Genomic DNA, 23,242 nt, shown 5'->3' on the forward strand with positions numbered 1-23,242 from the left:
CCAAATACATTGTATCTTTCCTCATTTTAATTAACCTTATTGTACAAGATTCCTATAAAACCTGGCTTCATCCTTAGTTTGAGGAAGAGAGTTCTCGGCTACCTGGACATACTGTCTGTGCTGTTTCAGCTTCGTCAATTTCTCTTCCTCTATATCTCAGTACTAATAAACTGTTTGTTAATTTCACTTCAAAAACTGTATTTTGTGATCTCTAATGGAATGCCCTACCTGCTAATTTAGTCAACTCAGCCACACTAGGGAGATTTAAACAATCCTTTGATAAGCTCATGGATGATTTGGGGATAGTGTAGGAGGACGAGCTGAGAATAGTTCACAGGTCGGCACAACATTGAGGACCGAAGGGCCTGTTCTGCACTGTATTGTTCTAGGTTCTATGTTCTAATTCATGGGGCTAATTCCTCCGACAGGAATATAGTATTGACTGCTGATACGCATTCCCAACTCCCCCACCCCACGCTGAATTTCACTCCCAGAGAAGAACTTTCAGCCAGATTCAGAGGTGAGAACAGATGTGGGCAGGGGAGTAATCTTGTGTTGCTGGTTTGCTAGCACTTTAGAGTCATAGAGTTAGACAGCACAGAAACAGGCCTTTCTGTCTGACATGTCCATGCGGACCAGATTTCCTAAATTAATCTAGTCCCATTTGTCAGCATTTGGCCCATATCCCTCTAAACTCTTTCTATTCATGTCACATCCAGATATCTTTGAGATATTGTAATTGTACCAGCCTCCACCACCTCCTCTGGCAGCTCATTCCACACACATGCACCACCCTCTCTGTGAAAAAGTCCCACACTCAAGCCAGTTCATTGAAGACTCAGTCAAGTGAGTGTGTAAGCAGTGGATTTCCATTGATGGTAAGCGAAAGTCCACGTGAGACAAATCTGCGGGAACTGACTAGAATTTTCCAGTCTCTATGAGCCCCTGAAATGTGGGAACCCGGCCAGTTGCCTGGTGGAAGCCTCCCCATGACAGACCAGGTGATTGGGGGCAGCATGGCTGGGAGCAGAGCTCTAGGCCTTCCCTGGACACATCTCAGGTCCTTCAGAGACCCCTCACCATAATAGTAATCTGGCAGCAATGGTTATGTATAAATACAATGTTCGTTCAAGTTCCTGAAAGAGCAGTTCAAGGTGCATTCTGTGGCGATTTCTGTGATGGAAGGCTTTCCGCCGGGTTTCAACTTCAAGAGCTCAACTGTCATCTTCAATGAGTCAGCGAGTGTACCCTCTGTCTACCAATCAAGGAGCATACCTGCCAGGTCCTGATAGATTGCAGGATTGGGAGTCCCATTCAACCCTGACGTCAGGCCCCAAATCCATTACCCAAAACCTTGCCCCCGTGCCCAAGGCATGGAAATTACACTATTCTTGGGAACAGTGTGACATGTCTTATCTGAAAGCTCCAAACACCTCCCCCCACCCAGTAAATCTAACCACTGGGGGTAAAGGAAGAAACCAGAGGACAAGGAATGATGCCCTCTACCAATCACTCACATTTATTTTAGAACATGAGACCTTCTTCCAATTCCAATTCATAGTATCGGCTCTGATCCTTTTCCAAAATGTTTTATATATGATTAGACCTGTGCACTCTCCAGTTTTTACATTTATAATTAAATGTTTCATCACATTCTTAAATAGAACAGAAAGATGAGTTTTAGGCAAACATGTTGAGTGTGTTTACTTTTGCATTCTGTCGTGTGATTTTTGGATTTCTATTCTTGAAAGTAAATGCTAATTTGAAACATAAACAAATTGGACAAGATAATAAATCACTGAGTGATTGTCACTCCCTCTATTCTTCCCATTCTTCAATCAGGTCCTCCTCAGATTGCACATTCTTTGTTCCCTCTGGCAGTTTCCCAGCTCTCTGGGTGTTTTCAACTGTATCCAATTTCTTTACATTTGTACCTTTGCTATGAACACTGAGTGTGCTGGGCATAATGCAAATATAACCGAGCGGAATAGTGAATGTTTTACGATAAAGAGCAGCTCATAGCTGAGTGCACAGCACTCAAACCCCAGAGTCCCAATCCAACTGTAGAGTAATTGAGCCCAAATCCAGCTCACAAGGTGTGCTGCGCTGCTGGAGGTACATCTGTCTGGGGGAGCCATTATAACAAGGCTCTGACTGTTTGTAAAAGTTGCCACAACACCAGTTGAGAAAGAACAGGGGAACTTTCCCTGGTGAACTGGTCAAGAGTTATCCTTTAAGATGATAGTCCAGTCCAAGTTATCCAGGCAATAGTGAGTTCTTTCAGCCACAGTGAGTGGGCGATCTGGCCTAGCTTTGGATGGGATGGCTGCCGGAGGGATAGGTAGCTAAGGAGGCGAGTATTATACCCATCACTATAATAAATTATCCACTTGCTCTTTGTGGACCTTGTCATGCGGAAATTAGCTGCAGTGTTTACTACATTACAGTCATAACGACACTTTGAAGAAACTCCACTCAAACAATCATTGTATGATTCAAGACTGGAAGCCAGTCAGCTTGTCTTGACTGCGTCAACTCTTTGAATGAGCTTTACAGTTAAGTCTAGCCCCTCAGGTTTTTATTCTGTTTTCAAAGTTACTGTTGAATTTGATAGCATCATCCTTTTGGGCATTGCATTCCTGATTGCAAAAGCCCCATCTTGTTTACATCGCTTCCAATTCTTTTACCAATTGCCTTCAATCTGGGCCCACTGTCATTCCTTGTCTCTGGAAACAGTTTCTGCTTATTGATTTAAGATCATTCCGTCATGATTTGAGCATGTGTATCAAATGTCTCCTTAGACTTCTCTACTCGAATAAGAACTATCTCAGCTCCTGAGGCTCTCCACATTATTGAATACCTGCATATCTGGAACCATTCTACTATACACTTATCACAGCCTCTCCAAGACCCTTGACATGCCTCCCAAAAAGTGCGGCCCAGAATTGATACCATTGACACTCAATCAAATTACCATCTCTGATTTGAAAGACCCACATTGGCTCCAAGTCAAGGTATGTCTTGGTTTTAAGATTCTCATCCTTGTTTTGATATTCATCCTCACTATGTCTGTACTTTCCTCCACACTCTGAAGCATCGTACTTCTTCAATCCCCGCCTCCTTCAGTATCCCTGACTTTAAATGCGTCATCATTGGACCTTTGGCCTTCAGCTACCAAGACGCTTGGTTAATACCTGGGGAATGTGCTAGCTCTTCTCAGCTGCTGACCTCATTAGAACCTTGGTTCAAAAATGGTCAAAATAGTTGAACTGCTGAGATGAGGTGAGAGGGACTGCAGGTTATTTTTGACAAAGTATCATCAAGGAACCTGAGCAAAACTGAAGTCAACGGGATTTGGGGAAAGAACTCTATGTTGGCTGGAGTCATACCTAGCACAAAATAGATGGTTGTAGTCAGTCATCTCAGCTCCAGGACATCTCCACAGGAGCCCTTCAGGATAATGTCCATGGCCCAACCATGTTCAACTGCTTCATCAATGACCTTCCCTCCATCCTAAGGTCAGAAATGGCAATGTTTGATGATGATTACACAATGTTTGTGAGTTCCCAGATACTGATGCAGTATTTGTCCAAATGAACAAGGCCTGGACAATTTCCGGACTTGGGCTGATAAATGGCACTGCACATGTGCTAGCCAATGACAATCTCAAGCAAGAGAGAACCTAACCATCATTCCTTGACAATTAAATTGTATTGACATAGCTGAACCCTCCACTATCAACATCCTTGGGTTACCACTGACCAGAAACTGAACAGGAGTCATTGTATAAGTATGGACATTACAAGTCAGAGAATCCTGCAGTGAGTAACTCATCTCCCAACTCCCAAAAGCCTATCTACCATCTACAAGACATAAGTCAGGAGAGTGATGGAATACTCCCCACTTCCCTGAATGGGTGCAGTTCCAACAAAACTTAAGAAGTTAAACACAATCCAGGACAAAGCATCCATTTGACTTGCACCACATCCACAGCATTCAGTTTATGATTATGATTTACAGAAAAATTCAGATTTCAAAACCAGCCCGCCCACTGTTGAATCTTCTCTTTGTACCTTCCCCTATCTTCTTCTTCTTAGGGATTTCTGTTTCACAGGCCATTGATGGATAAAGGTACCTTTAAGAGAGCTATTCTCCGAGTAGTCTGCAAATGTTGGTGGCTTGGCAGTACTCCCCCCCAACTGTTCAATTTTCCCCCATCTTGTACCCCAAAGCATCAGGTCGTTTCATTGGTTTTTAATATTGTCAATATCCGAAATTCAAACTTGATTGGAGGTTGGTATTTTGGGGTATATTTTAAACTGATTGGCTGAATTTGAATTTGGTTTTGTCTCCAGGCAACCCATCCAGTGCTAGCTGTCCTGAACCAAACATGACATTGTTCATTCTCCAGCACTCTGTGTGCTCCTCTACGTCCTTGCTAGCTTTCAACGTTCTTAAAGGTACAGTACCCTCTACATCTTCATAACAATACTTGCCTGCACCTGTATCCATTCTGTCTGTTCGTGCACCCCTTTGAAGTCGTACCAGTTGGTTTATATTCCCTTGCCTTAGACATTCTGCCAGGATGAATCACCTCAGACTTTTTTGGGTTAATATCATCCACCTGTGTGTGTCAACTTCACTAGCCTGTTACTAAAGCCTGCCATCATTCTCCTCATCATTGTTGACAAGGACCAAGTTCATAACAGCTTCAAAGTTTGAAGGTATTCTGTGTTGGCCCAAAACCTGACCATTAATATGTATCTAAATTAGAAACTAAACCAAGTGCCTGCTACGTTACATTGCAGGAAGCCAGAAATCATACAGGGCAATCTTACTGCGATGCAAGAAAACTTGGTCATGTAGAACAACTGGATTTAAAAGGGATCACTTGTCTTAAAATTGATTCAGAGGGACACTATCTTTAAAAATAACCATCTACCATTATTCTCTGCTTCATGTCTTGGTATATGCTTTCCTCTGTCAGGGATGATTTACCTGATGAGACAATAGTAATGTTACCTCCTGTAACCTAAGTAATTGGGCATTGATGTTGTGATATTGGAGAATACAACAGACATTTATTATAACCAACTATTACACACGCACACTGTACTTCTCAGGCACATACATGTCAAGGCTAGCATTCAGTTATTAGTTTACAATAAAGGAACCTGCTTCTAGTAGAGTATTATGCTTTGAATGATTTGTGGTTAGATGAAGTAAACGTATTTTAGGAATGCATATCATAGACAATAACGCAGACAGCAATAATAATGAGCAAGTCTCTTAAAGGCATACTGACATACTGACTGTGAAGCATAATAGTCTAGATTAGAGTGGTGATGGAAAAGCACAGCAGGTCAGGCAGCATCAGAGGAGCAGGAAAAATTGACGTTTCGGGCAAAAGCCTTTCATCAGGAATGTGAAGCATAATACTTTTGTCCCTTAGCCCATTTGTAACTAAACTCCCACTGCCCTTTTAAACCCATGGTCTGTAATGTGTCTTAAGTTTGTCCTGTGATCATGACAGGTTCTATATAAATGCAAGTTCTTGCAGTCTCGAATGTTTCTCACTGAGCTGTAACAATAGATCATTGTGCATTAATCTAACTCCACTTTTTGGGAAATTTAGTCACAGACTGATGATGCAGATAAAGAACTATTCTCTTGGACCTCCTGATGACACAGTAAATGCAAATATTTTTTGATCACATCTGTTGTTAATCCTGAAGAACAAAGATTTTCTAGAGATTCCATTGACTTTTCCCCACTGTGCAAGGGAATGTTCTCATCAATACATTGTGTAGCACTTTGGGACGTTCTGAGATTGTGCAAGGCACTGCAAAAACATTGACGTTCTTTTGACAGAAATTAATCTTTGTCCATAATAAACTTTCTTATATGTCTTCACCCTGAAACATGATGCATCATGCAAAGCAATGCTGTCCTCCAGTGGTAGAATGGAGCTATTACAAGCTAAACAGCTGTGTTAAAAAAAAGACTTGAATTTATATAACACAAGAGATAGTTTCAGAAACACAAAGATCCTGTAAAACTTCACATCTCTGCTTTTGTATTTCATTCAATTCATAGAAAATCAAGGAATCCAGTTAAATACAATAAAAATCTAAGGATAAAAAACACAAAAAACTGCAGATGTTGTAAACTAGAAACAAAAACAGAAATTACTGGAAAAGCTCAGTAGGTCTGGCAGCATCTGTGGAGAGAAAGCAGAGCGAACGTTTCCAGTTGAGTGACCCTTCCTGTGTGAAAATCCAGGCATTCACCACCCTTTGTGTGTAAAACAATTTCACACAAAAGGTGGTGAGTGCCTGGAATGTAATACCCGAGGAGGTGGTGGAAGCAGACACAATAGCAGCATTTAAGAAGCACCTGGACAAATACATGAATAGGAAGGGAATAGAGGGATATGGATCCTGTAAGTGAAGATAGTTTTAGTATTGGAAGACAAAATGTGTCAGCACAGGCTTGGAGGGCCGAAGGGCCTGTTCCTGTGCTGGATTGTTCTTTGTTCATCAGAAAAACAAAATCTCAGGATGTTGTGAATCTATAATGAAAGTTTGTTAACCTAAAACAGCAACTATACTTCCCTCTGCATTGATGATGCCAGACCTGAATGTTTCTAGCATTTCCTGCTTTTGGTTGAAGGATTCTATTTATCTTATTTAGATTACAGCTGAAACTCCTAAAAGGGGAACATTAACTGAGTATTTATGTTAACTCATCTGCATCAGACAAATAATATTTTGAATATATGGCAGTATAGTGGTTACGTTGCTGCTTTAGTAGTCCAAGAAATGGGAGCTCAAATTCCATCACAGAAGTTTGAAGATATCAATTTAATTTTTTCAAAAAATGTGGTAATTAAAAGCTGGTATTACTTATATCGCTTAGAGCAGACTTGTTCATTTAGAGTCATAGAGTCATAGAGATGTACAGCACGGAAACAGACCCTTTGGTCCAACTCGTCCATGCCAACCAGATATCCCAACCCAATCCAGTCCCACCTGCCAGCAGCTGGCCCATATCCCTCCAAACCTTTTATATTCGCACATCCATCCAGATGCCTTTTAAATGTTGCAATTGTGCCAGCTTCCACCAGTTCCTCTGGCAGCTCACTCCATACACCTACTACCCTCTGCGTGAAAAAGTTGCCCCGTAGGTCTCTTTTATATCTTTCCCTCTCACCCTAAACCTATGCCCTCTAGTTCTGGACTACTCCACCCCAGGGAAAAGACTCTGTCTATTTACCCTATCCATGCCCCTCATGATTTTATAAACCCCTATGAGGTCACCCCTCAGCCTCTGACGCTCCAGGGAAAACAGCCCCAGCCCATTCAGCCTCTCCCTGAACCTCAAATCCTCCAACCCTGGCAACATCCTTGTAGATCCTTTCTGAATTCTTTTAAGTTTCACAACGTCTTTCCAATAGGAAGGAGACCAGAACTGCACACAATATTTCAACAGTGGCCTTACCAATGTCCTGTACAGCCACAACATGACCTCCCAACTCCTATACTCAATACTCTGGCCAATAAAGGAAAGCATACCAAACGCCTTCTTCACTATCCTACCTACCTGCGACTCCACTTTCAAGGAGCTATGAACCTGCACTCCAAGGTCTCTTTGTTCAGCAACACTCCCTAGGACCTTACCATTAAGTGTGTAAATCCTGCTAAGATTTGCTTTCCCAATATGCAGCACTTCACATTTATCTAAATTAAACTCTATCTGTTACTCCTCAGCCTATTTGCCCATCTGATCAAGATCCCGTTGTAATCCAAGGTAACCTTCTTCGCTGTCCATTACACCTTCAATTTTAGTGTTACCAGCAAACTTACTAACTATAACTCTAATGCTCACATCCAAATCATTTAGATAAATGAGGAAAAGTAGCAGACCCAGCACTGATCCTTGTGGCACTCCACCCCTCACAAGCGTCCAGTCTGAAAAACAACCCTCCACCACCATCCTCCGTCTTCTACCTTTGAGCTAGTTCTCCCTGTATTCCATGAGATCTAACCTTGCTAATCAGTCTTCCATGGGGAACCTTGTCGAACGCCTCATAGATCACATCTACCACTCTGCCCTCATCAATCCTCTTTGTTACTTTTTCAAAAAACACAATCAAGTTTGTGAGACATGATTTCCCACGCACAAAGCCATGTTGACTATCCCTAATCAGTCCTTGCTTTTCCAAATACATGTACATCCTGTCCCTCAGGATTCCCTCCTACAACTTGCCCATCACCAACATCAGGCTCACTGGTCTATAGTTCCCTGGCTTGCCCTTACCACCCTTCTTAGACAGTGGCACCACGTTAGACAACCTCCAGTCTTCCGGCACCTCACCTGTGACTATCGATGATACAAATATCTCAGCAGGGGGGCCCATCAATCACTTCCTTAGCTTCCCACAGAGCTCAGGGGTACACCTGATTAGATACTGGGGATTTATCCACTTTTTTGCTTTTCAAGACATCCAGCACTCCCTCCTCTGTATTAATGAGACTTGCCCATTCTATGCAATAGAGTCAAGATTAGAGTGGTGCTGGAAATGCACAGCAGGTCAGGCAGCATCGGAGAACAGGAAAATTGATATTTCATGCCTTCCTGATGAAGGGCTCCTGCCCAAAATGTTGATTTTCCTGTTCTTGGATCCTGCCTGACCTGCTGCGCAATTCCAGCACCACTCTAATCTTGACTCTAATCTCCAGCATCTGCAGTCCTCACTTTCGCCATTCTAAGCAATAACTCATTTAATACAACAGCATTATTACAGTACTCTGCTATTGCAGGGGATATACAATCTCATCCCAGTTTAGTTTATCTCATCTAAACATCTTTTTTAAATTTCTTTCTCACTTGCACTTAGCCAATTTCACATTAAATCCTATTCCTCATGGCAGTGATTTCCACACTCTCACCACTTTCCCAGTAAAGAGGTTTTTCCTGAATTCCCCATTGAATTTATTAGTGACTATGTTATGCTTGTGGCCTATAGTTCTGGTGTTCCCGACAAGTGAAACCATTTTTTCTACTCTAGCCTTTCAAAATACATTCTCACAAGAATGCTGGAGATCAAGATTGCATACCAATGATTTATACAAACTGTAACCTCATACCACTTTGAGCGAATTAGAATAGCTTTAAATCTACAGACAGTAAATAAACATTAAGGTGCTGTTCTTTCCGAATGTTTGTTTTGTCATTGATTTCAGTGTGTTACAATGTAGTAAGTGCAGCTGTTGAGTATTCCATTTATTTTGAGCACCAGTTTCAAAGAAACTTCCATTAATATGAACATCTAATGATTCATCCAGATTACAAAACACTGCCTGTCTTCAATATGGATGACTTTTAGTGGTGAGAACTGAGTCAAAGTTGTCATTAAATTGTTTTTTTGCTATAAAAAGCAGACAGATGCTCTAATATGCTTGAGGGAAGGAAACCACCATCCTTACAAAACATCCTAGAGGCAGGAGGAGGTCATTCAACCCACAAACATCTTCTGTAATTCCATTTGATTAGATTAGATTAGATTAGATTAGATTACTTACAGTGTGGAAACAGGCCCTTCAGCCCAACAAGTCCACACCGACCCGCCGAAGCGCAACCCACCCATACCCCTACATTTACCCCTTACCTAACACTACGGGCAATTTAGCATGGCCAATTCACCTGACCTGCACATCTTTTGGACTGTGGGAGGAAACCGGAGCACCCGGAGGAAACCCACGCAGACACGGGGAGAATGTGCAAACTCCACACAGTTAGTCGCCTGAGGCGGGAATTGAACCCGGATCTCTGGCGCTGTGAGGCAACAGTGCTAACCACTGTGCCACCGTGCCGCCCATAAATGATCATGATTGATCTGCATTTTAATTTCATCTGTCTAATTAGGCAGGAGAAATGGTGCAGAGGTTTGCATAAATAAAACAAAAGAACACAGCACGGCGATTTGGAAGACAAATTATTTTATTTAAGGCAATAGTTCCACTCATGTAATCAAACAGAACCGTGTGCGTACACCAGTCGCTTAGCCTAAAGGCTTTGAGTTTTGTTTAACCGATAAAACTGCAAACTTCTCTCCTTGAAAGCAAACATCATTTCATCTTCATGTTACCAATGGGAGATATCAGCAACTGAGTTTGGAATGCACAAATCATTTACTGCCAACATACTGAGGCTCTTTCCCTTCATTATGTTTGTTCAATTCAAATTGGTCTCAAGCTTAAAAGGATAGGACTGCCTTTTGTCACTAATCAGGCAGTCATCTGCACACAAGCATACGAAGTCACAAAAGTCTCAGAAACATCAGTTAGTGTACAGATATTTCCCATTGGGAGTAAGAGACATGTCTCCGTGTACAAATATCTCCCACAGGGAGTTAGAGACACCAGTCAGCATACAGGTATTTCCTGTTGGGAGTGAGAGACTCACTTCAGTATTTAGATATCTCTCTGAGGGAATGAGAGCCACCAGTCAGTTTGCAAAGAATTCCCTGATGTAACAAGAATCACCAGTCAATGTTCAGATATCTTCCTGAGGGAATGTGAGACACGTGTCAGTGTACAGGTATCTCCCCAATAGAGTGAGGGACTGAGAAATGCCATCAATGTACAGGTGCTTTACTCAGGGACAGTGAGATAGCAGTCAGTGTACAGATACCTTCCCGACAGAACCAAGGACTGAGAGACAATAATCAATGGAGACATACCTCCATAGGAGAGTGAGGGATTGACAACCATCAGTCAGTTACAGATACCTCCCTGAGAGAGTGGGGAACAGAGAGACACCAGTCAGTATACATATCACCCTGATGAAATGAGGGACTGGGAAAAGCCAGTCAGTGCACAACTACCTCCCCTGTTGAGTAAGTGACTGAGAAAAACCACCAGTGTACAGATATCTCACTGAGGGGGAGAAAATCAGCACTTGATAATATCTTTATGTTTATTAGAATTGTGGGTGAGCAAGTTTGCATCAAGTATGACTTGAACCATTAGTTTCTATTGTGAGCCAAACCTTTAAATATGTACAGTTTAAACATCTCCATTGAAAGAATGGGCAGAGGAATGTAGTATGAGCCCCTACCCACTTAGCTGTTAATCAAACCAAGAGCAATTGTGAGGACAAGGTATTATTTGACAAGGTCATTTCTTGACCCATCCTCACTCGTCTGCGCTGTGAAATCTCAGTCTTCCCACCACACCTGGCAACTATCTCTCGAATCACCCAGAGATTTCCCCCCCTCAAACCTAACCAATTCCATTCCATTCCATTCACTTGGTGACCTTTGCCCATTGTTTAGGTTAAATTATATTCTGGATTTTTAAAATGGTGTTTACAGTCTTAGATGATTTTCATAAATGTGTGGAACGTTATGGTAAATTTGATCTTGAACTTTGTGGCAATAACGTGTAATGAGTTGGTACAGCAATGGGTTAATTGTAATGCTGATCCAGAAAGGTCATGGGGTTGAAGCACACCAGAATAGGTTGAGAAACTGAATTGAACCAATCAATGAATTGGAAATGAAATCTGTTGATTGTTTTAAAAACCTGATTGGTTCACCTCATGTCCTTGCAGGAGGGGAACCCATCACTTCAGTCCAATCTGGTCTACATGTTACTCCAGCCCAATGCTAAATGACTGAATCATCATACTCTCAGGGATATGAGAAATGCCCAAGGAAGATTGGCTTGTTAGCATCACACACATCCCAAGACCAAATGGAGTAAAAATATATGGTCAGAAACTATTTAAACATTGTTGAATATGTTGTGCTTCCTGCATTTTACCCACAAGAGGTTTACTCAGAGCAGTTACTTTTCATCCTTTGTGTGACGCAGATATTTCAGATGTTCTTTGCCGCTGTATCTGTTGCTGCCTGTGTTGGTCCCACTGCTGGAGCTGGTATTGGCAGCTTTCACCATGAACAAAATCTTCAGGCTCTCAGGTTTCAGTCCTGATTTTGCCAAATCCCTCCTTCAATAATTCCTAAAAGTGAAACATAAACATTTTATGTATTCAAAACAAGTTTTCATTTACTGAATCTAAACCAAAAGTGATTTCAAACGCCTCTGTCAAATCTTGTCTTAACCCGTTCTGCTTTTTGTAGGTCAACCTTAGTTTCTGTAGTCAATCCTCATAACCGAAACCTTGGAAACCACCTTGGAACTATTCCAATAAAGCTCTCCTGTGCCACTTCCAAAGCCTTCATTGTCCCTCGCAAAACTTAAAGTCCAAAATTGGAAATAATCGTCCAAATGATGCTGGACTAGTGTTTTGTACAACTTAGCATAACTTCCTGTCTTGTTCCCTGTGTCATTATTCAGTAAATTCACAATCCCAGTTGTTGAACTGTCCCAAAATCTTTAAAGATTTGTGTACAAAAAACCCAATGTCTCTACTTTTCCAGCCCCTTTAAACTGTACTCTATAACTTGTATTGTCTTACCTCATTCCTCTGATTAATACATATCGCATCCCAATCCCAGATTTTCTGCATTGAAGTTTATCTGCCATTTGACTGCCTATTCCACCAGCCTGTCTAAGTGTCTTGGTCCTTTTCCTCACTGTTTCCTGCAGTTCCAAATTCCATGGGGTATTTCAAATTTCAAAGTTGACATTGCACCCCTCATCCAAGTCACTAATGTGTGTCAAACATATCAGTGATCCTAATCCTGAACTATGGGGTATGTCATTGAATCCCTCTCTCCAGTCTGAAAACAGCCATTGATCAAAACTCTCTTGTTTTTTATCCCACGGCCAACTTTGTATCTGTGCTGTTGCCTCTTTTATCCCATAGGCGTTAATTTCAACATCAAGCTCTAAATGTGATCCTTTATTCAATGCCTTTTGAAAATCCATATGTACAACAGAACTGCAATGTCCAGATCTATACTTTCTGTCACTGTAACAAATGTCTTGTGGCATATAGATAATAAAAAATGGGTTCAGAAGTACAGTGGTAGCATCTCTGCCTCTGGGCCAGAAGCTCAAATTCAAGTCCCACATCAAGCCTTTATAGATAGTGTGCCATAATGTGGCCAAATAGTTATTAAGATCATCAATCGTTAAATCATTGTAAAATACCAGTGGTAGGCCGTGAATGTGGGAGAGTCTCCTGGTCAGCAAGAACTGTTGGGGAGATGCAATACAACAGCTTCCCTACATTCAAAGACTCTGGAATCTCTCACCATTTATATAGCATGACTTTTTTTATTTTTCCTGCTAAAATAGACAGTTACATATTTTCACATTTTATATTCCATTTGCTAGATCTTTGCCCACTCATTAATCTATCTGTACATCTTTGTAGCCTTTGTATGTTTTCTTCTCAACTTACCAATCTTTGTGTCAACAGCAAAGTTAGCAGTCATACTGTGTCTAAGTCATTTCTATAAATTGTAAAATGATGATCCCTATAGCACATCAGTCATTGCATCTTGCCAACCAGAAAATGACTCATTTATGCCTGGTCTCTGCTTCCTGTTAGCCAGCTATTCTTCTGTGACTGTAGGTCCGCAGTTATGCAGTTAACTCTTAACTGCCCTCTGGGCAATTCGGGATGGACTATACATTCTGGTCTGGACAGTGATGTCCATGTCCCATGAATTAATTACTAAAAGAAAGTACAATTCTTTAATCCCAATGTCATTGGGAAAAGAAAAATGTTTGTATTTACATAGCAATTTGTACATTCTTGTCATCCCTAAGCAGTTTACAGCTTTTCCAATATGTGGCCGTCAATTTTCATATAGCAAGCTCCCACAAACAGCAACATGATTATTGAAGAATAAATTTCAGCCAGGCCACTGGGGAAGATTCCTCTGATCTTCCCTGAAATGTTTGAAAGGCAGCACCCTAAACATTGCAGCATTCTTCCAGTATTGCACTGGACTAGGAGTGAAGATTTTTGAGTTCTGAAGTGACCTTCATGTTTGAATAGCATGTCAATGATGACAATTTGAGATCGCCGATTACACCAAAAACCACAGGAGGCCAGGCCTCATCACATAGCTCCTGGATATGAGAAAAGAGAACAATGCAGGAATATTTCTTAAACTATATCAGCAGCTAGTCTGTGGATCTGTACTGGTAATCTCCTTCAATTTAAAAGGAGTTAAACTCATCTCGTCACTGTTGTACTTACAGCTGCAATACTGTCAAGACAAGCCAGCAGTTATCATCCAATCTCACAAACACAAGGCTCAGAGGAAAGCAGTGTATAGTGACACCTGCTGGTATCTAAATACATCTTCACATTCACATCACTGCAGACAATTAATCCAAAGGGTCCACTCCTCAAACAAAACTCATGGCAATTCTTTCACCATGTGCCTCTGTATGTCCCTCTGGTTGTGTGTATCTATGTGCCTCTCGGAGCATGTCTGACTCTCTGTGCCCTTCTGTATTTCTTTGTCAGTGTGTGTCTCTGTTGTATGTGAACCTGTCTGCGTCTCTCATTCTGTGTATGTGTTTGTTTCTCTCTGGATTTTTCTGTCTTTCTGTGTCCATTTGTTGTTATGTGCGTCTGTGACCCTGCTTGTTTGTATAAGCTTGTGTTTTTATGTCACTTGTATTTATCCTTTTACACTTTCTACTTATAAGTCATACATTCTGTTCACACAAGGCCTTTTCTCTGTACATTGCATTAACCACCTCTTGTTGACTTCTGTCAAATCATTAACCAAAATATTTTGACTTTTCATATTCCTCCTTAGACTCCCTGGCACAAGGTTACTTCATAGGAACAACTGTCAGCCAATTTCTCAAAATGCTGGGAGCAGACATGATGAATCTAACATGGTGATCCTTCCCTGATTGCAGAGACAGACACTGTGTGAATAATAGCAACTTACAATTGCATAGCACCTTTAACATTGCTAAGAAGATCCCCAGTCTTTCACAGGAACGTTATCTGTCACGGGGCGCAGTAGGAGAGGCAGCCAAATGCTTGGTCAAAGAGGTAGGTTATAAAAAGCATTGTAAAGGAGGAAAGAGATAAGGAGAAGTTTAAGGATTAAATTTCCAGAATTTGAGAACGAGGCAAGAATGGTGGAGTGAAGGCAATTGTGGATATGCAAGAGGTGAGAAATCTCAGAAAGTTGTAAGCCTGGAAGAGATGACAGAGATAGGAAGAGGGGGCGGCCATGAGGGGATTTGAACAAAGGGATAGGAATTGTGAAATGAGGTTTTGCAAGACCAAGAGCCAATGTAGGTCAATGAGAAGAGACAGGTGCATGGGATTTGATTCTATTCACAAAAGATGTTTTAACCGTGTGCCACTCTTGACTCTCTCCTGATTCGAGATATTCCCATGGAACTGGCATGAAGCAGATATGATCTCCATGATGAAGACTTACATGGAGCACTCATTCTCTCCCACTCTCCTCAGAGAAGCCCCTGTATGTAACCCAATGATAGTGAAGTTATACTCCCTCTCTTGCCCCGGTCACAGCTTCAGTGACCCTCTGATTATCTTTGATTAGATTAGATACAGTGTGGAAAAAGGCCATTCAGCCCAACAAGTCCACACCGACCCTCCAAAGAGTAACCGCCCAGATCCAGACCCATTTCCCTCTGACTAATGCACCTAACACTATGGGCAATTTAGTATAGCCAATCTTTGGATTGTGGGAGGAAACACACGCAGATATGGGAGAATGTGCAAACTCCACACAGACAGTCATCTGAGGTAGGATTCGAACCCAGATCCCTGACACTGTGAGGCAGCAGTGCTAACCACTGAGCCACCGTGCCACCCCACCAAAAAGGTCTTGAAATGGCAGAAGGCTGGTGAAATCGGAACAGGAGAACAGGGAGATCAGCTGTTGAGCTTTTAAAGCACAGTTTCCCCAGTCAGAGGCCAGGCCTGATAGGCACATTTTGGTATAATTACTGTCCTCTTGGAAGAGAGCAGCGAAGGGAAAGGAATAAAAAAAAGCAATTTGTTCTAATTAAATCTCATGGCGGGGCTGATGGCAGTGACTGCTGAATGCCCTGACTCCAACAAGCAAAGACCAAGCTGCCTGCTGCTAAAACCACTCACACTATTCTCCGACCAGGGTTCCCCCACCGTGGCTTCCTGTCATTACTCAACAATAGGAATTAACTGGCAGTAAGTGCCTCAGTGGCAATTGCTGCCACCAACTGGTGTCCTTTTGTGAGACAGGAGTGGTGAATGCCACCTCCCCCCTCCCCACACACCTCCTCCCTCACCTCCCCCTCCCATTCTCATCCATCAGTTACAAGGCAATAGTTATACCAGACCCCGGGCGTCTTTGTGCACCCACTGGTTCCAGGTAATCCCATTTTACTGAACACTCCCCCACCCCAACACTCACCAACGCCTACTCCCTCCATTCCACATCACTGCAGCCCCAGACTCCTCTCTCTGTATTGGATCATAATAGTAGGCTCCCTAGCAACATAGAGTCATACAGCGCAGAAACAGACCCTTCGGTTCAATCAGTCAATGCCGAACATGTTCCCAAACTAAACTAGTCCCACCTGCCTGTACTTGGTCCATATCCCTCCAAATATTCCCTGTTGCTGAACTTATCCAAATGTCTTTTAAATATTTTATCTGCACCCACATCCATCATTTCCTTTGGAAGTTTATTACACTCACGAACCATACTCTGTGTGAACAAAGTTGCCCCTCGTGTCTTTTTTATATCTTTCGCCATTCACCTTAAAAATGTGCCCCTGTCGTCTTCAAATACTCCACCCTAGGGAAAAGAGACCTGTCATTCACCTTATCTATACCCCACATGACTTTATAAATCTCTATAAGATCACTCTTTAACCTCCGACGCTGCAGTGAGAGATGTCCCAGCTTATCCTCACAACTCAAACCCTTCATTCTCAGCAACATCCTGCCAAATTTCTTCGGAACACTCTCCAGCTTAATAATATCCTTTCTTTAATAGAGTGACCGGAACTGGAGACAAAGCAGCTACTGTGAATTTGCAGGTGGAGGCTAAGCTGGGGTGCTGGAAAAGCACAGCAGGTCAGTCTGCATCCAAGAAGCAGGAAAATCGATGTTTCAGGCAAAAGCTCTTCTGACCAGCTGTGCTTTTAAAGCCCTGCTCTAATTTTGACTCACAATGCATGGGAGACAGGAAATTAAGACTCCAGTATCTTTGCATAGATTGAGTTATTGACTTTCTGTGCTTTTTCAGAAAGCAGAAAAGGAGAAAGTGGTTGAGGGAGTATTTGTGTTTACACAGTATCTCGCCCTAGCTCAGAAAGTCCGAATGTGCTTCACAGCCAATGAGGTACACGGGTTTGGTGTAGGAAGTGTTGCAGCCAACTTACACACAGCAAGATCTATAAATAGTAATATGACTTATGACCAGATAGTGTTATGATTAAGTTAGTTTAGAGAAAACTTGCTCACTCTTCTTCAAAGTGATGCTGTGGGATCATTTACATCCACCTGAGAGAGCAGAGACAGTCTCCACCAAATGTCTCATCTGAAAGACAGCACCTCTGACAGTGCAGCAGTGGCTTGGCACTGCACCTTAAGTATGAGCCTCGATTTTACGCTCCAGCTTCTGGATTGACCCGTCAAATCTTCAAAATCATGATAGGAAAGAGCAAAGGGCAAAGTGCATCAATCTCCAGGACTTAATACTGTATAGGCTTCATTACTGGACTCAATGGTTTTACAATTGCACCATCTACAGCCAGCAATATCCCTCATGACTTGGAGCCTCTAGGTACATTCAACGCTGCGAAGTAATGGAGGTACTCAGGCACTTTGACAGTCGCCTTTCAGAGTGGGCCATTGCCATTTGAAATCAGATAGTGAAAGCATTGCAAAATATTGAAAATAACCACAGCTCCAAACAATGACAAAGGGCTAGCAAGCACCAACTTACCCCAGTTTAACAAATTAAAAACTGCAATAGATTCCTTACTAAAAGATCTCAAGCTCAAACTGAACTTTTCACTGGAAAACAAACTTGCCCGAATCCCACTCTGAGAATTTCAACAGACTGATCCTCTCTCATTTTAAATAATACTCAACACGTCAGGCAGCATCTGGAGAGAGAGAAATAGGATTCAACATTTTAGGTCAAAAACTTTACATCTGAATAAATTTCTTATTTCAGTCCTGAACGCAGAATGACAATGGATCAAATCCCTTCCCATTCAACCCCATTACACAGAATTCCAATGTATCAAATCAATTCCAATTCAATCTGACCATACAGAATTCCAGGGAATCAAAAACTGTTCACCTTACAGAATTCTAATGAATCAAACTCCTGCAACTATCTATAAACTCAGAAGTACAAGATAGCTGCTGAAATAATACACATGATATGGTAACAATGAGATTAAAAAGTTACTTTCCTAATTGTCTCCTCCTCTGCAGGGCTGAAAAGCCTACTTCTGTTCCTATGGAGAAGCTAGAGATCAGAGCCGAAAAATGTGTTGCTGGAAAAGCGCAGCTGCCTGACCTGCTGCGCTTTTCCAGCAACACATTTTTCAGCTACTTCTGTTCCTATGCATAATGTAATTATGGTCTTATGGATTCTGGTTTTGCTAGGGCTCCTTGATGCCATATTTGGTTGGACATTGCTTTCACATCTACAGCAGTTACTCCCACCTCACATATGGAGTAAAGCTCTTTTGTCTATAGGTGGACCCAAGCTGTAATGACTTCAGGAGTTGAGTAGGCCTGGAAAGAGCTCAAACTGAACATTAGTCAGCAGTACATTGCTCAGCACTGGCAATGACCCTTCCATCAGTTTGATGATTGAAAGTTGAATGATAGGACAGTAATTGTTCAGGTTTAATTTGCCATGCTTTTTGTGGACAGAATAAACTTTGGCAGTTTTCTGCATTGTTGGGTTGATGCCATTGTTGGACTGGAATAGCTTGGCTAGGGGTGTGGCTAGGTCTGGAGCACACGTCTTCAGCACAATTACTGGGAATTTGTTTATCTTTGCTTTATCTAGTATCTTCAGCCAATTCTTGATATTGCAGGGTGTGAATCAAGTTGGTTGAAGATTGGTATCTGTAATGCCAGGGGCCTCAAGGAGAGGCTAAGAGGGATCAGAAATGTGGCCTTTCTCATGATAAATGTTTCAAATTTGCCACTTAAACCCTGATTTGATGGATCCCTAACATTGAAGATGATTATATTTGTGGAGCCTCCTCCCCCAGTGAGTTGTTTAATTCTCATGACTGGATGTGGCAGGACTGCAGAACTTAAAGCTGATCTGTTGGTTGTGGGAATGCTTAACCCTATCTTTTGCATGCTGCTTCTACTGTTTGACACACAAGTAATCTTGTTTTATAGCTTCACTAGACTGACACCTCACTTTTAGGAATGCTTGTTGCTGCTCTTAACATACTGAGCTGCACTCTCTATTGACCTGGGATGATCTCGTGACTGAAGACAGAATGGCCGAATGGGAGATAATGCTGGGTTGTGAGGTTATAGATTATGACTGAATACAATTCTGCTGATGATTGTCCACTGTGTCTCTCGCATGCCCTGCTTTGACTTGTTAGATCTGTTCAATATCTATCCCATTTATACTGGTAGTGCCACACAACATGATGTAAGGTATCCCCATTGTGCAGACTTTGCCTCCACAAGGACTTTGTGATGGTCACTCATACCAATAATGTCTTGGATAGATGTGTCACAGGTATATTGCTGAGGATAAGGTCAAATAGATATCTCCCTCTTTTTGATTCCCTCATCACTTTCTGCAGACTCTGTCAAGCAGTTCTATTCCTTTAGGATGTGACCAGTTTGGTCAGTCATAGTGCCACTGAGCCACCTGTAGTGATGAACATTGAAGTCCATATCCAGAGAAGGGCAGCATGGTTTAAGGCAAAGGACCTGCTGATCAGAGGGAACCTTCTCCAGGGACTGTTGGAGCTGTAGGGATTGGTGTCCCTCTTTGAGCAAGCCAGCCTTTATCTCTGAAGGCCAACCAGATTAATGCAGGTAGACAGTCTGCCTGCATATTACTGGAGTTCTTTGAAGAAGTAACTTGAGCTATAGGTAAAGGGGAACGAGTGGATGTACTGTGCTTAGATTGCCATACGGAATTTGATAACTGCCACATCAAAGATGGAAAATAAAAGCACATGGTGTTGGGGTTTGTAAATTAGCATGGATAGAACATTGGCTGGCCAGCAGGAAGCAGGTCTTTTCCAGGCTGGCAGGATGTCATGACAAACACTTTACAATTTGTGTAAATGATTTGGAAAAAGGAATGGAAGGGATCATGTTTAGAGAAGCAAGATAGAATACACCCAGTCACCAAGTTCAAGTTGCAGTTCAAGCAAAACTCAAAAAACTCAACATCATTGAGGACAAAACAACCTGTTTGATTGGTGCTCCCTCCGTCACCTTGAACAGTCTCTCCTTTTACAGTGATGCACAGCAGCAGCAGCCTGTACCATCCATATGATGCAGTTTAGCAACTCATCAAGGTTCTTTCAACAGCACCTTCTAAACCCGTGAACTTTACCACCTACAAGTACAAGGGCAGCAGATACATGGGAACACCACAACCTGTAACTTCCTCTCCACACCATCTTGACTCAGAACTATATCTCTGTTCCTTCACTATTACTAAATCAAAATCATGATGCTCTCTTCCTAACAGCAGTGTGGTTGTCCCTATACCCCAAGGAGTGCAGTGGTTTAAGAAGGTAGTTTATTACCATCTTTCCAAGGGCAATAGGGGTGGGCAATAAATACTGGTGACTCCCACATCTCATGAATGAATACTGAAATACATTATCTGATTATTTTTTACTTAACTGCTGAGGGGTAATAGCTGTCAGTTCTCAGATTAAAACAGTAGCATCAAGAGCTCATCACTGCCTCTAATTGGACAGTGGACCCAGAAGCAGCCAGCTAGGGTTATTAGGGGCTGCCTCCAGTAAAGCCGTCAAGCTTTTTTGCTGCAGGAGTGAGCACTGAGGAGCACCAGTTACTGAGGTTCCGAAACCTGCGATAAAATCCATTCCATGCACAGCCCAGCAGAGGTGACTGGTAACTCAGTGGAGGGACTTGTTAAACCTGCGCCCAGTACAGCACAAGGGAGATAGATTTTAATCAACTTGTTCAGAGGAAGTGAAGCAGATGGGAATTGACGCCAGGCCTCCTGGCTCAGAGGTGGAGACACTACCACTTCACTGCACAAGCCCTCATAATAGGCCACTGTGATACGCTGTTCCACTGACCCAGCAAGGAGCAGCACTGGGCAGGGAGCTATGACCTGTGGGGAGTTGGACTCCTAACCTGATGTCCCAGAATACTGCTTTAACTCACTCAGATTTTCCACTGGATTTCGACTTCCCAGCAACTCACAGTGACAAACTCTTGCATTTATCTTGTGCTTTTTGAGATAGCAAAATGCCCCAAGTTGTTTCCTAAGAGTGGTCATCGAACAAAATTTGACACCAAACCACAGAAAGCACTATTAGAACAAATACTTATTAGTCAACGAGTTGTTTTCAAGGCGCATCTTAAAGGAGGGGATAGAGGGTGTGAGACAGAAAGATTCAGGGACAGAATGTCAATGCCTTGACCAGGCAGCTGCTAATGGTGGGAGTGATTAAAATTAGACAAAACCAAGGGGCCAGAACTCAAAGGGTACAAAGATCTCAGAGGCTGATGGTACATTACGCAGACAGGGAGGGGTGAGATTATGGGAAGATTTGAACATAAGGAAAAGCATAAAAGCAAGGCATTCACTATACTGGGTATCAATATAGGTAAGCAAGCACAAAGGGTGATGAGCAGGGCAATGAATATGATCAGAAGGCAGTGTGAGAGAGCTCAGGTTTACACAGTGTATAAGGTGGGAGACGAGTAGCCGAACCGCAAAATGACAGCAACATGGATGAGGTTTTCAGCAGCAGCACAGCTAAGACCGGCTCTGTGCAATTTACAGAGACAGACATGGGTGGCCTTAATGATGGAGATGAGTTAGGATCCACAACAGTTCTTCTTAGGTCTGGCATGTTTTGTGGAGAGCATTGAATGAAGTAACTGAGCATTTGGAAAGCCTTGAACGACTCGGCCCAAATCAGCATGAATTCACTGAAGGGAAACCATGTTTGACAAATTTTCTGGAATTTATTTGAGGATGTGATCAATAGAGTGGGCAAGGGTGAATCAGTAGAAGTTGTGTATCTGGACTTTCAAAAAGCTTTTGACAAGGATCCACACAACAGATTAAGTGAGGAAAATTAAAGCTCATGGTATCAGAGTTAATGTATTGAAATGAATAGAGAACTGCTTGGCTGATGGGAAGCAGAGAGTTGGAATAAATGGGTCATAGAGTCATAGACATGTACAGCACGGAAACAAACCCTTCAGTCCAACTTGTCCATGCCGACCAGATATCCCAACCTAAATGACTCCCATTTGCCAGCATCTGGCCCATATCCCTCTAAACGCTTCCTATTCATATATCCATCCAGATGCCTTTTAAATGCTGTAATTGTACTAGCCTCCGCCATTTCCTCTGGGAGTTCATGCCAGACACACACCACCCTCTGCATGCCCCTTAGGTTCCTTTTATATCTTTCCCCTCTCTCCCTAGTTCTGGACTCCCCTACCCCATGAAAAGGACCTTGCCTATTTATCCTATCCATGCCCCTCATGATTTTATAAACCTCTATAAGGTCACCCCTCAGCCTCTGATACTCCAGGGAAAACAGCCCCAGCCTATTCAGCCTCTCCCTGAACCTCAAATCCTCCAACCCTGGCAACATCCTTGTAAATCTTTTCTGAACAGTTTCAAGTTTCACATAATCTTTCCAATAGGAGGGAGACCAGAATTGCACGCAATATTCCAACAGTGCCCTAACCAATGCTCTATACAACCGCACCATAACCTCCCAACTCCTGTGCTCAATACTCTGACCAATAAAGGAAAGCATACCAAATGCCTTCTTCACTATCCTGTCTACCTGTGACTCTAATTTCAAGGAGCAATGAACCTGCACTCCAAGGTCTCTTTGTTCAGCAACACTCCCCAGGACCTTACCATTAAGTGTACAAATTCTGCTTTGATTTGCCTTCCCAAAATGCAGTACCACATAATTATCTAAATTAAACTTTTCAGAGTGGCAGGCACTGACAAGTGGGGGACAGTGCTGGGGCGTCAGCTATTCACGATTAACTATGCCAACAAAGGAACTGAATTTTTCCAAAT

The 23,242-nt window shown here is 42.3% G+C and overlaps 1 long non-coding RNA gene across 6 annotated transcripts in view; it reads right to left on the reverse strand.

Moving 5' to 3' along the window:
• Positions 1 to 9,980: 9,980 nt before the first annotated feature.
• Positions 9,981 to 23,242, reverse strand: part of LOC140453503 (uncharacterized) — a 179,063-nt gene continuing 165,801 nt past the window's right edge. For all 6 annotated transcript variants that reach the window (XR_011952410.1, XR_011952409.1, XR_011952407.1 and 3 more), the window contains one exon: positions 9,981 to 12,027. This is a non-coding gene — a long non-coding RNA (uncharacterized lncRNA). The remainder of the gene's footprint in view (positions 12,028 to 23,242) is intronic.

This window comes from Chiloscyllium punctatum, chromosome 27 (genome assembly GCF_047496795.1).
Source record: "Chiloscyllium punctatum isolate Juve2018m chromosome 27, sChiPun1.3, whole genome shotgun sequence".
NCBI classification, from domain to species: Eukaryota; Metazoa; Chordata; class Chondrichthyes; order Orectolobiformes; family Hemiscylliidae; genus Chiloscyllium; species Chiloscyllium punctatum.